The sequence below is a fragment of the Erpetoichthys calabaricus genome, chromosome 3, assembly GCF_900747795.2.
Source record: "Erpetoichthys calabaricus chromosome 3, fErpCal1.3, whole genome shotgun sequence".
Taxonomy (NCBI): domain Eukaryota; kingdom Metazoa; phylum Chordata; class Cladistia; order Polypteriformes; family Polypteridae; genus Erpetoichthys; species Erpetoichthys calabaricus.
In genome coordinates this window covers 178,827,953-178,842,104 of record NC_041396.2, presented here as the reverse complement: position 1 = coordinate 178,842,104, position 14,152 = coordinate 178,827,953, and the positions used below count along the sequence as shown (strand labels likewise).

Here is a 14,152-nt window from a genome sequence, read left to right as displayed (position 1 = left end):
ATGACGCAGGTGTTATTAAATACACTGTCGTACATGGCTGGGGGTCAGACCCGGCCGGTACGCCTGGAAGGACTGGGTTGTGGCATATTTGTCCTCCGCGCAACGAGGGGGCAACCGCCCTGGAGTAGAAGAGGCCCACGGAACGGGAGCAGGGAGGCTCAAGACCGTTGGGGCCTCTGGTCACAGCCAGGGGGCGCCCCGAGCCTCATGGAGCCCAGGACTTATTTACTTCCACCACACCCATGGAGGACGATCCTTCCAGGGTCACCCAGAGTGCTTCCGGGTGCTCTCCTGACACTTTCGCCACAAAAGGACGTGACGTCAGGTAGAGCAGCTGGAGCTCATTCCGGGTGAGGATAAGAGGGGCCGCCTCCCTCCAATTAATGAGCTGGAGTCGGGAGCAGGAGCAGGACAAAGCTCCTGGAGAGAGAGAGTACAGGTGGCCCAGGGACAAGGAGAGAGAAGGCCCAGGAGAAGGGAGACTGGGGCTAGAAGCACTGTGTGAGTTGTGCGGGACTGAGTTGTGTTGTTGTGTGGAAGACAATAAACAAGAATTTGGATAAAGATGTGGTCTCCGACTGGTGGTGTCCGGGCAAACTTCACAATGGCGCCCAACATGGGGCCTTCTGCCTGTTCCAAGGCAGGGGATCCATTATCTAAATATTTTGTGTGCTGCCTGGCACCTCAGTCCACCACACACACGCGTCGCATGGATGCGGCCCGCAGACACACTGCGGACGGCTCGCGGATCACCCAGGGGCCACGAGAGATTCGCCACAGCATCGTCTCCCACCTGGGGGGGTATATAGCAGACAGAAAAAACCCGAGCACTGTGGACTTACCAGTAGTCGCTGTTCCCGTGAGAATCGGGGTTGGCACAGCCACGGATACGGCCGGCAGGCTCCGTAGTATTCCAAGAGATGGGATCCAGGAGGTATGTCCAAGGCCCATCGACAGTCGGCCCGTGAGGGTCGGATGTGCCGAGGCCAGCCTTTGTAGTACAGCTGGGGGCTGCCTGGGTCTGTGTCGCTGGCCAGGCTGTGTCGATCTGCACAGCGAGACTGGGACAGCGACGCTGGAGGGAAAGGAGGATCCGCAGCGTCTCAAGAGGCCGCGACAGAGGAGTGGTAGCGGGTGTCGCTACCTGATCTGCGGTACCTACCCAATTTGCGCACGCATGCGCAGAGTTTTACTATTACGACCCTGTCCGATCTGCGTTTTTTTTGCTTTGCGACACGAGTCCCCATCCGATTTGTCTCGCGTATACGCTCTCTGCTTAATTAAAATTCATTTCACAATGCTGCCCGATTTGTTCTGCGCATGTTGAATGTTTTACGACACACGAGAAAAAAAGTTACCACGGGATTTTAATTTCTCGGTCTGCATTAACAAATAGAACTTCCGCCATTCGAGTGAGAAGGAGAAAGAAGAACGCCATAAAGAATAGGAGCATATTGAATTTTTCTCCGGGAAGAAGAATATTTTTCACTTCTTGAAAAAATGAAGACTTTTCAATTTTACAACGACTTGAAAGAATATCTTTTACGGGAAGAATTTAGCAACAATTTAACGGTCAGAGAGCGAAGTGAAATACGACGTGTGTCCGTGAATTTTATGATTAAAGGTACTGTATGTAATGTTTATTGAATGCTTTTCAGTTTTTGAGAATACAGTATATACTGTAATATAATCTAGATATATTTAGAATTATCTGACGTTTTGTTTAATAATTGGAATATTACAAAATTTACCATTTTAAATAGGCTGGTGATTTCAATGAACGCGCATGAATATTTTGAAATATGCAAAACTTTTAATAAATTGTATTATTAAAAAAAACTGCTCAGGTGGACTTTCCTGTTATTTACTGATTTATACTTGATTAATGGATTAGTAGGTTTTCTCTTTTTGGGAATATTAAAATCTGAACTGCCTAGATGTATCTCAGATCAGGTGTCTAAATTTTACAGTTCTTTTAAACAGAGAAGTAAATTGGTATCCACTAACGAATGTTAAAAGTTTTCTAAAGAATTAATTGTTGCTAAGAAGCCTTATATTTACTTTTTAGTGCAGTGTTTATGCAGTATTTTGTGTAGCTAAGTAATTCTTTGTGACCTATAGTTGTGGTTTTATTCATTAAACCCCTCTCCCTGCTGCAACCCTCCACAGAGTGTTAATAAAGGTAAACATAGCAGGAAAATTAATTCATAGATTAGATTTATCCTTCTAAGTCTAGTGACCTAAATTTATGTCACAGTATTCATCAGTGTTAAGAGTAATGACTGAATATATCATTTTGTTCTCTGACAGACCACCAACTTTTTTACACTGGGCCAAACCAACAATACTTTCGTCTCGTTATGAGTGAAGAACAAAAGAGAGCTGTCCTAATGGAGTGTCATGATAATCCTGGAACCGGCAACCATAACGGTGTGAGAGGAACCAGAAACAGAGCTATTGCTGGCTATTTCTGACCAACTCTTACACACGATGTAGCTAATTGGGTAAGTTTTACAAATACTCCAGTGTGAATCTTGAGATACATTGAACGATTCTGCCTCAAGTTGTAGATTATCATGACTTGTGCTAAGAAACAGTAATTGGCTCATATTAAAATGTTGGTCATATGTTTTTGCAAGACCCCTAGAGCTGAGATGTAATTACCAGGCCATTCATACAATTTCCTTAAAGTATCTGATTCTGTGCTTCAATTTTTCTTTTGAGGACTGGTGCAGTTTGTTCTGTCTTTTCAAAATAGATGCCCAATTTTACAGTTCTTCCATAAACCCTTAGTGTGTCAAGAAGGATCACGTGGGCAGGTAACTGTGTGTGTTAAATTTTTTCTAGTAATCCAAAGAGTAGACTAGGTGGTCCTCTGTTCCTTCCTTGCCAAGAGACCAATCGAGTAATAATTATGATGTCACCCTCACAAAGTTGGTTTTGCACCATAGCAAGATTTAGTTGTCAATAGCCCTGTTTTATCATCCTCTGGTAACTAGTTGTTTAGGATGATTTTCCTTCGTAATATGCTTGTTTTTTTGTAGTATTCTTTTCTTCTTGTTATCCTTGCTGCTGTCCCTAATTTCTTTGTGAGTTACTAAAGTTATTTCCAAATCTATTGTAGCTTTACAAGTGTTAAATTATTTCTTATCTACAAAGTAAGCATATGATGCAAAATTTCATTCAGTTTGTATCTCTTGTTTTAGGTGAGATGTTGTCACCGCTGTCAGCTGAATGATCCCATCAAGGCACCAGTCTTGCTTTCTATCAAAGTAATGGCTGGCTTCCGGTTTGTGAAATAAAATCAAATGAGGGTAATGATTTAATGGCAAACATTTTATCAGGTGAAAGAAGCTTGGGAGGTGGTAGGTCTGGATCTCTTTGGCCCAATGTGTGAAACTGCCAGAAGAAACAAGTATGTGTTGACCATGACTGACCTCTACACAAAGTGGATCGTTGCTGAGCCTCTACAAACTAAATCAGTGAGTGAAGTGTCTGCAGCCATTATATGGAAGCTGTACACATTTGGCCTGGTTAGGAAGATCATTACTGACCAAGGAAAAGAGTTTGTCAACAAGGTACTGTTGAAAAAAATGCTTTTTATTTTTAAATTGAAACATTTCTTGAAAAAGTCCATTATTTATAAACCCATTTTTTATCCCTTGTGTGAACTACTGAAGCAATTCTGTTGATTCTTCGTCCACAGTTAAATGAGAATATCTTTGGAGTCCTAAAAATAAAGCATGCTGTCTCCAGTGCTTACCATCCTCAGACAAATGGGCAGGTAATTGTGTGTGTTTAATTTTTCAATTCATGTTGGATGTTGTTGGTAACTGAAAAAAGATTATTTGTTAAATGTTTGTAAATAATTTTGAAATAAACAGGATGAAAGAACAAATCAAAATATCAAACGTGCACTGAGAAAATATGTTAATGAGAGCCACAATGATTGGGACCTCCATCTTCCTACAGTTGTATATGGCATCAATACGGCTAGGCAGGTGGGTACACATGTCCCGGTTGACAATCTTCTAATGCGTTTGACCTTTCATTTGTCCTAATGCAGTGTGCTAATGGTGAACTTTTTATAACCAGTCTTCAACAAGGTACACTCCATATTTCTTGCTTTTTCACCGACATCCACGCTTACCAGAAGTTTCAAACGCCTGTCCAATGGGAGAAACTATTGACATTGGAGATCCAGAAGAAGACATTGACACCAGAGTTAAAGAAATGAAAGCTTTGAATGAAAAGGTCCGTGCCCTAAAAAAGACTTAATCAATATAGCCTATGAAATATTACAGAATTTAAAGTTTAATGCTTGCTTTTGCAGATTATCAAGAATATTGAGAAGGCGCAGACAAGACAACAGAGGTCTTATGGAAACTGTAAAAGGAAGTTGGTGAAAATGTGTACAATCAATGTTGGGGATCCTGTCCATGTTTCTGAAAACCCAAAAAAGCAGTGTCTGAAACCGAGCCTTGCCAGCCGTCATCAAGGGCCTTTTACTGTATCCAGCATCTCTTCAAAAGGTGTCGCTACAGTCATGAAAGACGACGGAAAGCACCATTAGCTCAATGTCTCACGTCTGAGGCCGTACTACAGTTTGGAAAGTAAGGGTGTTACCTGAGTTTCTGATCTGGATAAATGTTTTAACTTCAATGAATGTTGCTGTAGAAACTGGTCCAAAAGAACAGAAATTTTAAATTCCTGCTATTTGTAACAAACAGAATGAAATTTTAAGTTTGTTTTTTAATCTATTATATCAGATCGTGGGCCAACTAAGGATTACTGTCTTCAGGACCATCGATATTGGATATCTTCTCAAGCGAATGATCATCCCTATGCTTGCTTAGGAGATAAGTGGGAGAAGGATTTGAAACCTTTTCAGGATGAATTGGAAAGTGACCTGTCACCTTTGCATTATTGCTTGGTTAACGGAAATGTAATTGTGGTTTTACAGCCAGCTTGCAGAGTGTTTTTATGAACATCTTTTATTAACTTCTACAATAATTACTTCTGTGTTTAGCTGAAGTATGTCCTGGACTCACATCGTCCCTCAGCAGAACTGATTGTCAAGGATGGAAATATCTGCCTTACACGTGAGGACTTCTGGAGTCTTGGGTTAAACTGGTGCATAGATTCCAATGTAAGTGTATTCACTTTTTGGTATTTTTACTCATTAATAGAACCCTCTAAGAAAACTTGAATTAAATATTACTTACTTGCATAATTGATTTATTTAATCCGTTAATTTGTTCTAGATTGGAAATGCCTGCTTCAAGATAGTACAAGAAGCAGCCCAAACACATGTAATTTATTTTTGTGTCTCATTCACTGACCTTTGTTGGATAAAATATTGTTTCTATATTGGTTTATTTCTTTATAATTCTTTAATTCTGTTTTTAACAGGGGAAAGATATTCACATTGTGGATATATATGTGGTGCCCACATGGAAAACCAAGAATGTGGACCCACTTGTTGGTTTGCCAGTAAGTTTCGAGTTCAGTATTTATTTGTTCATTTATATTCATAATTGTGTGTTAATATTTATATCTCAATAATTACAGGACAACCTGGGTTCAAAAGATGCCATATTGTTTCCTGCTTGGAGCAGGCAACAAGATCAAGTGGATCACTATTTGCTATGTGTTGAGTTTCAATTTCTTACATGCAACTACAATAATTTTTATTATATTATTTTGACAAATCATAGCACTGTTAACCATGTATTCATATGGAAACATTTCAGGTTTTACTGGTAGCTGAAAGGGAGATATTATTTTTAGATTCTCTTCGCCCTGATGGTTTTGGAGATGAGACCTACAGAACCATATTTAGGTTTGGAAATAATTGCCATTCTTGTTTAATGATGGCCCTTGTTCAATGGGTACAAGTTCCAGTCATGGCCTTGTTCTATGGCCAGATGTTCTAGTTGTAGTCTTGTTCTATGACTACAGGTTTTGGTTGTGATTTTGTTCTGTGGTTACAGGTTAAGGTTGTGGCCTTGTTTTATGGTCTGAGGTTCCAGTTCTGACCTCTTATTATAGTTACAGGTTCCCATTTTGGCCTTGTTCTTTGGTCAGCGGTTTTACTTGCTGTCTTATTCTAAGGCTGCAGGTTATATTTCAGATTTGATCTGTGGTTACAGGTTTGGGTTGCACCCTTGTTCTATGGTTACAGGTTACAGTTGCGGCCTTGTTCTTTGGCCAGAGGTGTCCAGTTTTGGCCACATTCTTTGGGTACAAGTTTCTTTTAAGGTTTGACCTAGAGACAGTTGTTTAATCAACAGCAGGATTATAATATTGTGTTTTCATTTAATTTTTCAGACAAATTGCAACCCGTATTGACCCAGGACCTTGGAGTGAGAAGCTGGGCAGACATTTAGAAGTAAATGCTTTTATTCTTTTAGAGCAGGGGTACTCAATCACGGTCCTGGAGGTCCGCAGTGGCTGCAGGTTTTTGTTCTAACCCGGTTGCTTAACTAGAAAGCAATTCTTGCCAATAATTTAATTTCATGGCTCGTTAGTGCTTTAACTCTACTATGTCAGGTCATTCTCATATCCTGGATTTTCTTCCTCTTTCTAAGGATATCATCCGAATGATCTGAACGCTAAAATGGACAAGTGATTCTTAGTCCTTCACTTTTTTCTCTTCACTTTCCTTCCAAATATTTAATTAAACCAATTAGTGTACGATAAATACAGAGGTGTAAATGGTAACAAGCTAAATGGAGAAATGCTGGTCTCTTTTGTCATTTGCATGTTACTGCTAATAAGGAGCAAATAAAAACCAAGACTACAGCTGTTTAAGACTAAAATAAGCAATAAGGGTTCAAAATCTTAACGAGCGAGACAACTAAACTGAAGCAGAAGTGTTACTTGAGCAGTAAGTGCTTCTTATTAAGCAACTGGGTTGGAGCAAAAACCTGCAGCCACTGCGGACCTCCAGGACCATGATTGAGTACCCCTGTTTTAGAGTGTTGTCTGTTGACTGCTTAACGTTGTACATCATCTGTCACATTGATTGGCATTCTTCACAACATTCACTTATGACCTCTATAGATATTCAATAATGTGTATTTTCCAGGACTTTCCTCAGCAGACCTCTGGAAACTATTGTGGCATCCTCATGGTTAGTGTCTGCTTTTCGCAAACATTTTCATCTTTCAAAATCTCTTTCAAAGTCTGAGAAAATGATTTAGACTGTTTGTATTTTACAGTATGCCCTTTGCCTCTGCACACGTACTAGATTTACGTTCACTAAGGTAAATTATTTCTTATTATAAAGAAAAGCTCAGGTATTTGTCCCATTTGTCTAATTATTGCACTATTTATTTTCTTTTCCTTTTTCAAAGTGACATACCATTGATCCGCCATTAGTGGTGCATCCTACTGATGGAGAGGTTTCAGATAGAGGGGTATGACATTTCTGCAATGTTTTAGTGTCTCATTGCATTATCGCAATTAAACACACAAAAAAATAACATCTTCATTGTTTACAAGACATGGCCAACGGTTTGCTTACTGGAGCGATGAGGCTGTTGAGTTGTTGCAAGGCACTCTTCAGCCTCTTTTTAGAGTGTCTGGGCGAATCTCTTCAACTGTCCCATCTCACATGCAAGCTGTGAGTGACCGGGTGGCAGATGAGAAGAAGCTGGTAGACTTCATTGTAGAAGCACAAGGCTCCCAGCAGCATTTGTCGGTATGTTATTGAATTATTAGCAAAGTCCATGGTTCAGATTTTATAGAGTTACTACATGTCAATAAATATGCCAAACTATAATTTAAGGATTGTGTTGGAAGTGGACACCTCACGCTGGACTGCCATTGCCCAAAGCCATCAGTAAAGGTGTGGTGTGCTACTCATGTAGTACAGGGACAGAACTTGGTACCTGGTCTTGTAATATTTCATTCACTTTTTACTTAAGTGATTGGTGTGAGACCATTTAAGGGTAGATAAAGTTAACTTAAATATAAGGGGAGAAAGGGTGCTCTTTAATAATAACCTATCACTTAATGCATTTACAAGCAACATTGGCCTTTTTTTGTTTGTTTCTTGAACACAAAGGATACTCCATGGTAATGAGCTTTCCAAGTGGCTGGATAGATTCCAGGAAAAGTCGTCATCTTTCCGAGTGCCTGTGTACCTGGAGTCTGACGAACAACAGGATGCCCTTTTCTCATATATTGAGAGATTTCTGAGAACTGTACAAACAGCATTCCCTATTAGAGATTGTGTGCAGTTCATTCTGGATGTCTTATTCCCTGAGGTAAGACTGCTGGGGTGGCCTGTTATGTAAATAATTAGTGCACCAGATGATCTGTAGTCTTCTGCCCACTTCAATATAGCAATGTGTTTTTTCTTATGCAACTATGCAATTTTTTTTTCTCCCCAACATTAGACCACAATATCTTAGTCTGTGTGTGAATCCTCGCAATCACAGTAACTGTTGTTTTTCTCATTGTATGAGTTTCAATAGAAACAAAACCAGGCTGTTTCATTTGCAAAATAAAGCACATATTCTTAGGGGTATTATGCTTTGTTACTGGGTAATTGGTGTATGCCTTCACTTATAATGTGATGTGGTCACATTTCAGTTACATGCAAGCAACTTTTGTATTCTGTTCTTTCTTACTTTTGGATAGTCCATCATCCATGCCCTGGCTACTCTACAGGGTGTATCAGGACAGGAGGCAGAAGTCTTATTTCTTGGTGGCCCAGAATACAGTATCAGGTAAAAGTCAAGTCTATGAATGTATGAAGTAAGTGTTTAAACATTTCTTGTTTATTATTTTTATATTTTACTTGCCCTAGTGAAGTGGAAGAATTTAACCGAAAGATAGGGCAGCAATTAAAGAAGGAGAGAATGCTGTGATATCTTTTGGAATAGAAGATGATGCTACTGCCCAGTGCTTACAGAATCCTTCATTTGAGTCTTGGGTCTGAATCTACTGCGTCATTGCCAAGTATTCTGGGGTAATGTATCTTGTTTTGTTTACATTTTGTTTTTCTCCATATTCCAAGCTCATTTACTTGACCTTAGCTTTAATAAACTAGATGGCTGTCTCCTTCACAATTGATTTTAAAGTACTATACTATTCATTACATAAAAAGCTCTGAACAATTTAGTCCCTTCCTGTATTTGGTACTGTCTCTCCCCCAACAGTCAGTGTAATCTTTAATCCACAACCACTAATTTCCTTATAAAAGAACTGGTGAAGCAGCTTGCACATGTATACCAAAAATATAGAATGCCAGCTATAAATGAAAATCCATCCATTCATCCACCCTCTTCCGCTTATCCGAAGTCGGGTCACAGGGGCAGCAGCTTGAGCAGAGATGCCCAGACTTCCCTCTCCCCGGCCACTTCTTCTAGCTCTTCCGGGAGAATCCCGAGGCGTTCCCAGGCCAGCAGGGAGACAGTCCCTCCAGCGTGTCCTGGGTTTTCCCCGGGGCCTCCTCCCAGTTGGACGTGCCCAGAACACCTCACCAGGGAGGCGTCCAGGAGGCATCCTGATCAGATGCCCGAGCCACTATAAATGAAAAACCTTTCAAAATACTTTTAAAACTCCATTTTTAAACTTAACCTCTGCTTAATTCCCACTTCTATAAGTTTATGATTTACTTCTGGTTTATGAATGAAACTTCATACACTAATAATGTAATAACCATTGTTTTTTTGCTGTTTTCTTTTTTTTGTCCGGTGATGCCCTTTGCCATGCACCCTGGTCAAGTCTTGTGCAACTGACTGTGGTGCTGAAGAGAGAAGATTTCTGAAGACCCTCTTGAAATGGAGCTGCAATTAGATTAACACTACAACAGTATGCTTGCTGAGAATGTCCACAGGGGCCTGGGGAGGCTGTGACCTTGTGACCCTGAGACGTTGTTTTGTCAAGCATCCTGACCAACTAGACCTTTTTGTGTTCTTCAACAGGGCCATCTGACCATCAGATATATTTAAGGAGAAGGACCTTTCAATTTTCCTCATGTACTTTTTAATTGTATATATATTTTTTCATTTTCATAAAGTTATATATATTTGTTAAGCAGTTTAGCAGTTTGGGCTTTATTAGTATTAAAATATGTTAGAGAAGTTATTTGTGGAATAATTTTAATAATCAAAATAGCAAAACAATGTAATTTAAAATGTTCTGTGCTCTGGGTAAAATATGTTAAAGCTATGTGGTGATTTTTTACTTTTTTTATTTTTGTACATTTGACAAATGGTTTTTTTAGGTGCATTGTTCTCACATTGTTCACTTTGTTGTTCTCATAACATTTATTCAATAAAATTTGCATGAAAAGTGTGTTTCCTTTTTCATTATTCAGTTATTAACTCACATTTAAGACACTATATGGGTGAATAAAAGCCATTTAAATTTCAGTTCAAGACGAGCAATAGTATCACAGAAGATGGTGCTGGGGTTGTGCTTTATGTGGATTAGACATGAAATGAAGATTTCTTTTTCTTGAAAAAGACTGTTTAAGCAATCCACTAGTATCACCGCAACAAAGTTTTGTAAACCATGATGCCCTATGACATGTGTAGTTCATTAATAATAATATGTAAAGTTATTATTAAAGAGTTTTTCCAGGGATGAAAAGTGCATCAACAGTTAATTTTTACATATATACACACTTATTTTGACTAACTGCATGACAGCCTGGTACAACAGCTGCACCAAACCTGCCAAAAAAGCCCTGTAATGGATCATAAAAACATCACAAGACGTTCAATGGAACTGAACTGCAATCACTTGATCATCGATACAAGATTCCCTGTGTAAGAAGGGCTAAAAACATCATCAAGGAGAACACTCATCTTGGACAGAACTTGTTTGAGCTTCTCCCATCTGGCAGGCATTTCAGATATATAAATGCAAATAATTATTATTATTATTATTATCAATCTGTATGCTACAAATAGACAAAAAAAAAAACTTTTTTCCAACTGCTATAAACTTATTGAACTCGTATATCTCCTCAATCTGAAATTGTTTTCATTGATCATGTACAATTAATGTAGGTAGTGTAGGTAATGTGTAATCTATACTGCTGTGCATTTATGCAATAATAATCCATCCTGGTTACTTTAATATTATGTATGGCATCTTGCCAATATTTTCAACATATTTTGTATGATTACTCAGTTTTTAGTTCATTATTTATTTATTGTATTGTTATATATCTGAACTATTTGACATTGGAATTTAAATGCAACGTGAAGTTGATACGAGTAATTTCGTTGCATTACTCAATGACAATAAAGTACTTGAATACATCTATTTTTAAAACTGTCATTTATTTTTTATATGTAGACTATAATAACATATACAATGATTAAATACTTCTTTGTACAATGGGAACTGAAAAAAGAAGTGCTATGTAAACTAAACAAAGCGATCTCAGTGATAAACAATTAACATTTATAATGAGGAGTACGACAAGCTTAATTCAGCCCTGAAAACAGAACGTACAATGAATATTTAATAATATTATCATTATGGTCAACTACTACGGCATTTAAATGAAAATACTGTACTGCCCGTTGTGTATCGACATGCGCAGTTGAGAGCCGTAAAGCAAAATGTTTAGTATATATATTTTTTATTATTAAGCGCATGCAGAGTGTGTTATTGCATACGTATTGAACGAATACGTCATCGCTCACTTTCCGGTGCTGCCCAATCTGTTTAACGCATGCGTGAACACTTTACGGCATGCTAGGCTTTCAATATGCCTGCGCACACAAATCGGGTAGGCACACAGATCGGGTAGCGACAGCGGGTCTTGTCAAACCCTCGGGAGAAGGGAGAAAATGGCGCTGGACCGGAAGTCCATCCCCGTGACAGGCAAGGGATTGGACGGCGTGTCTTACGTAGCCGCCGATGATTGGATAGAGGTGGGATGAAGGAACGTCCATCTCGAGCAAATGGAGGGCCTAAGAGAACCCGGAAGAGAGTTCCAGGGAGCGCAGCCGGCGATCAGGACCGATGAAATGGTAAGTCCTTCGCTGGCTAACGTTCCCTTTGTGCCCGTGACTTGGCGTGAGCCGGAGGATTCCCTTAGGTCCGTCGAGTCCCTTTTACAGGTGATGCACGGCCTTCGTGACTATTATATCGAGCTGAAGAGGACGGCGATTGCATCACGTCAGGGGGCAGAAGAATGAGGCGCCGGATTCTCTGGCCGGAGGTTCGTGGCGATGCAGGTGAGTGGGACTTGCGTCGTAAATAGAAAAGGAAAGGCGAGCGAATGTTTCACGGTATCGTGCAGTTCCGGTGAACGAGTAGCCGCCGGTTCGACAGTGGAGGCGACGAGAAGGGCTGATTGCCTGGGAGGGGTGGTGCCTAGACGTTGGCTGATGAGTGCCGTGGGTCCTAGTGCACCATCGCCGGCGCCAGCATCAGTTGCGTGTCGATACACACGGGTGCAGACGCCGAGGGGTCTCTTCCTTTCCTGTAGGGAGGCTCAAGCCGTCAGGACACCCCAGAAGAAAGGGGAGGGCCCGAGGAATAAAGCTCACAGAGTGAGACGTGAGCTCACGTACGGAGACGGGCAGGCTTCTGCGCGTGCAGAGGGAAGTCCCAAAGCCAGCGGGGACATCTGATGTGCAAGTGGTCCCAACAAAAGGAGCATGTAACCTGCGGAGGGGGTGCAAAAAAGGCAAGTCACGGGGTGCCAGTCGACGGGGGGAGCCCTGCCAGTGCACAGCTCAGAGGGACGCCAGGGGATTGCGTCCAGGCAGCGTCTCTGCCCCCTTTTCTATCTATGTTGCAGGACCGGGCCCTGGACGAGCCGTAGGACCCTCTTCGTTGGGAACCCACCCTCACAGGGTGAGCCGCTCCGCCCGACAAGTCTTCGCTGGCAATGGGGTAGTGTCGTACATGGCTGGGGGTCAGACCCGGCCGGGATGCCTGGAAGGACTGGGTTGTGGCATATTTGTCCTCCGGGCCACAAGGGGGCAACCACCCTGGAGTAGAAGAGGCCCACGGAAGGGGAGCAGGGAGGCTCAAGACCGTTGGGGCCTCTGGTCACTGCCAGGGGGCGCCCTGAGCCTCATGGAGCCCAGGACTTATTTACTTCCACCACACCCATGGAGGATGATCCTTCCAGGGTCACCCGGAGTGCTTCCGGGTGCTCTCCTGACGCTTCCGTAACACCAGGACGTGACATCAGGTAGAGCAGCTGGAGCTCATCCGGGTGAGGATAAGAGGGGCCGCCTCCCTCCAATCAATGAGCTGGAGTCGGGAGCAAACTTCACAACACCGAAATTAACTGCATATTATTTACAAATTTAAGGCACTTGATTGTAATCATTCTGTAACAATATAATGGTGCATGGTATGGCCAAGCTAATCCAACTACCATAGCTACTTTAGCGTTGATAAAAGACACTGCAAGTGAAAGAATTAGAAGAGAGCGCATATTTATCGATGACGATGACTGATTTAGTTTTTCAAGAGCTACCCTCTTGGGGCTGTGTACTGAACTGGGGCCAGCTTTACAAAGGCAGACTTTGAGGAATTGTGCTCTACCTGCTCCTTTGCAAGTTCTGTCCATTCTTGGCTTTTTAGCCACACGAGCTTGACAATGTGAACTTGTGAACATCTCAGCTGTATAGAATGGTATTATCTGCTTGTTACTAAGATATACTGTATAAGATTTCCTTACACTGTGGGTGAACTGGGAAACATCAACACGCATTTAGCAGCAATGGCTGGTTTTCCAATTGTAATCGAAGACGTCAACTGCACGCACATTGCTATTGCTATGATGCTGGACAAGTTGCATCAGCTTGGGATGAATCACCAAAAGAATGAGCTGGCATTACATATAGCAGGAAAACCTATAAGAATGGCAACTCTTCACAGTCATGGGTGCTTTTGTGTGGCAAAAGGCAAGCAGTCCTTTTATGGATAGCGAGTCACCTCAAAGAGCCATGTAAAGAGCGGAGAGTCTGTCCATTGTGGCACTTGGTGCCGATGCTTCACTATAGAAAGCATTTCCACTCTATTAATGTGCTGCTCTATAGTCCAAAGAAAGTGTGTTGAAATGTGCAAGTATGTGGCATGCAGCATAATGTGGCACACAATCGTGGCATGCCCATACCTGAAAAGATACGGTATGATGAACCAGACCCTGACCCAC

General features: G+C 41.3%; 1 long non-coding RNA gene across 2 annotated transcripts; it reads left to right on the top strand.

The window, feature by feature from the left end:
• The first annotated feature begins 1,308 nt into the window (after positions 1 to 1,308).
• Positions 1,309 to 9,166, top strand: LOC114648723 (uncharacterized). Of its 2 annotated transcripts, XR_007934417.1 has the most exons (10): positions 1,309 to 1,624; positions 2,311 to 2,504; positions 3,207 to 3,784; positions 5,030 to 5,149; positions 5,265 to 6,391; positions 7,091 to 7,141; positions 7,224 to 7,421; positions 7,507 to 8,273; positions 8,650 to 8,738; positions 8,819 to 9,166. It is a non-coding gene; the product is annotated as an uncharacterized LOC114648723 (long non-coding RNA). The 2 variants fall into 2 exon arrangements; XR_007934418.1 differs by lacking the exons at positions 5,030 to 5,149; positions 5,265 to 6,391; positions 7,091 to 7,141; ... (2 more) ...; positions 8,650 to 8,738; positions 8,819 to 9,166 and adding exons at positions 3,885 to 4,001; positions 4,096 to 4,254; positions 4,334 to 4,613; positions 4,770 to 4,919 and having other exon boundaries at positions 1,311 to 1,624.
• The last annotated feature ends 4,986 nt before the right edge of the window (positions 9,167 to 14,152 follow it).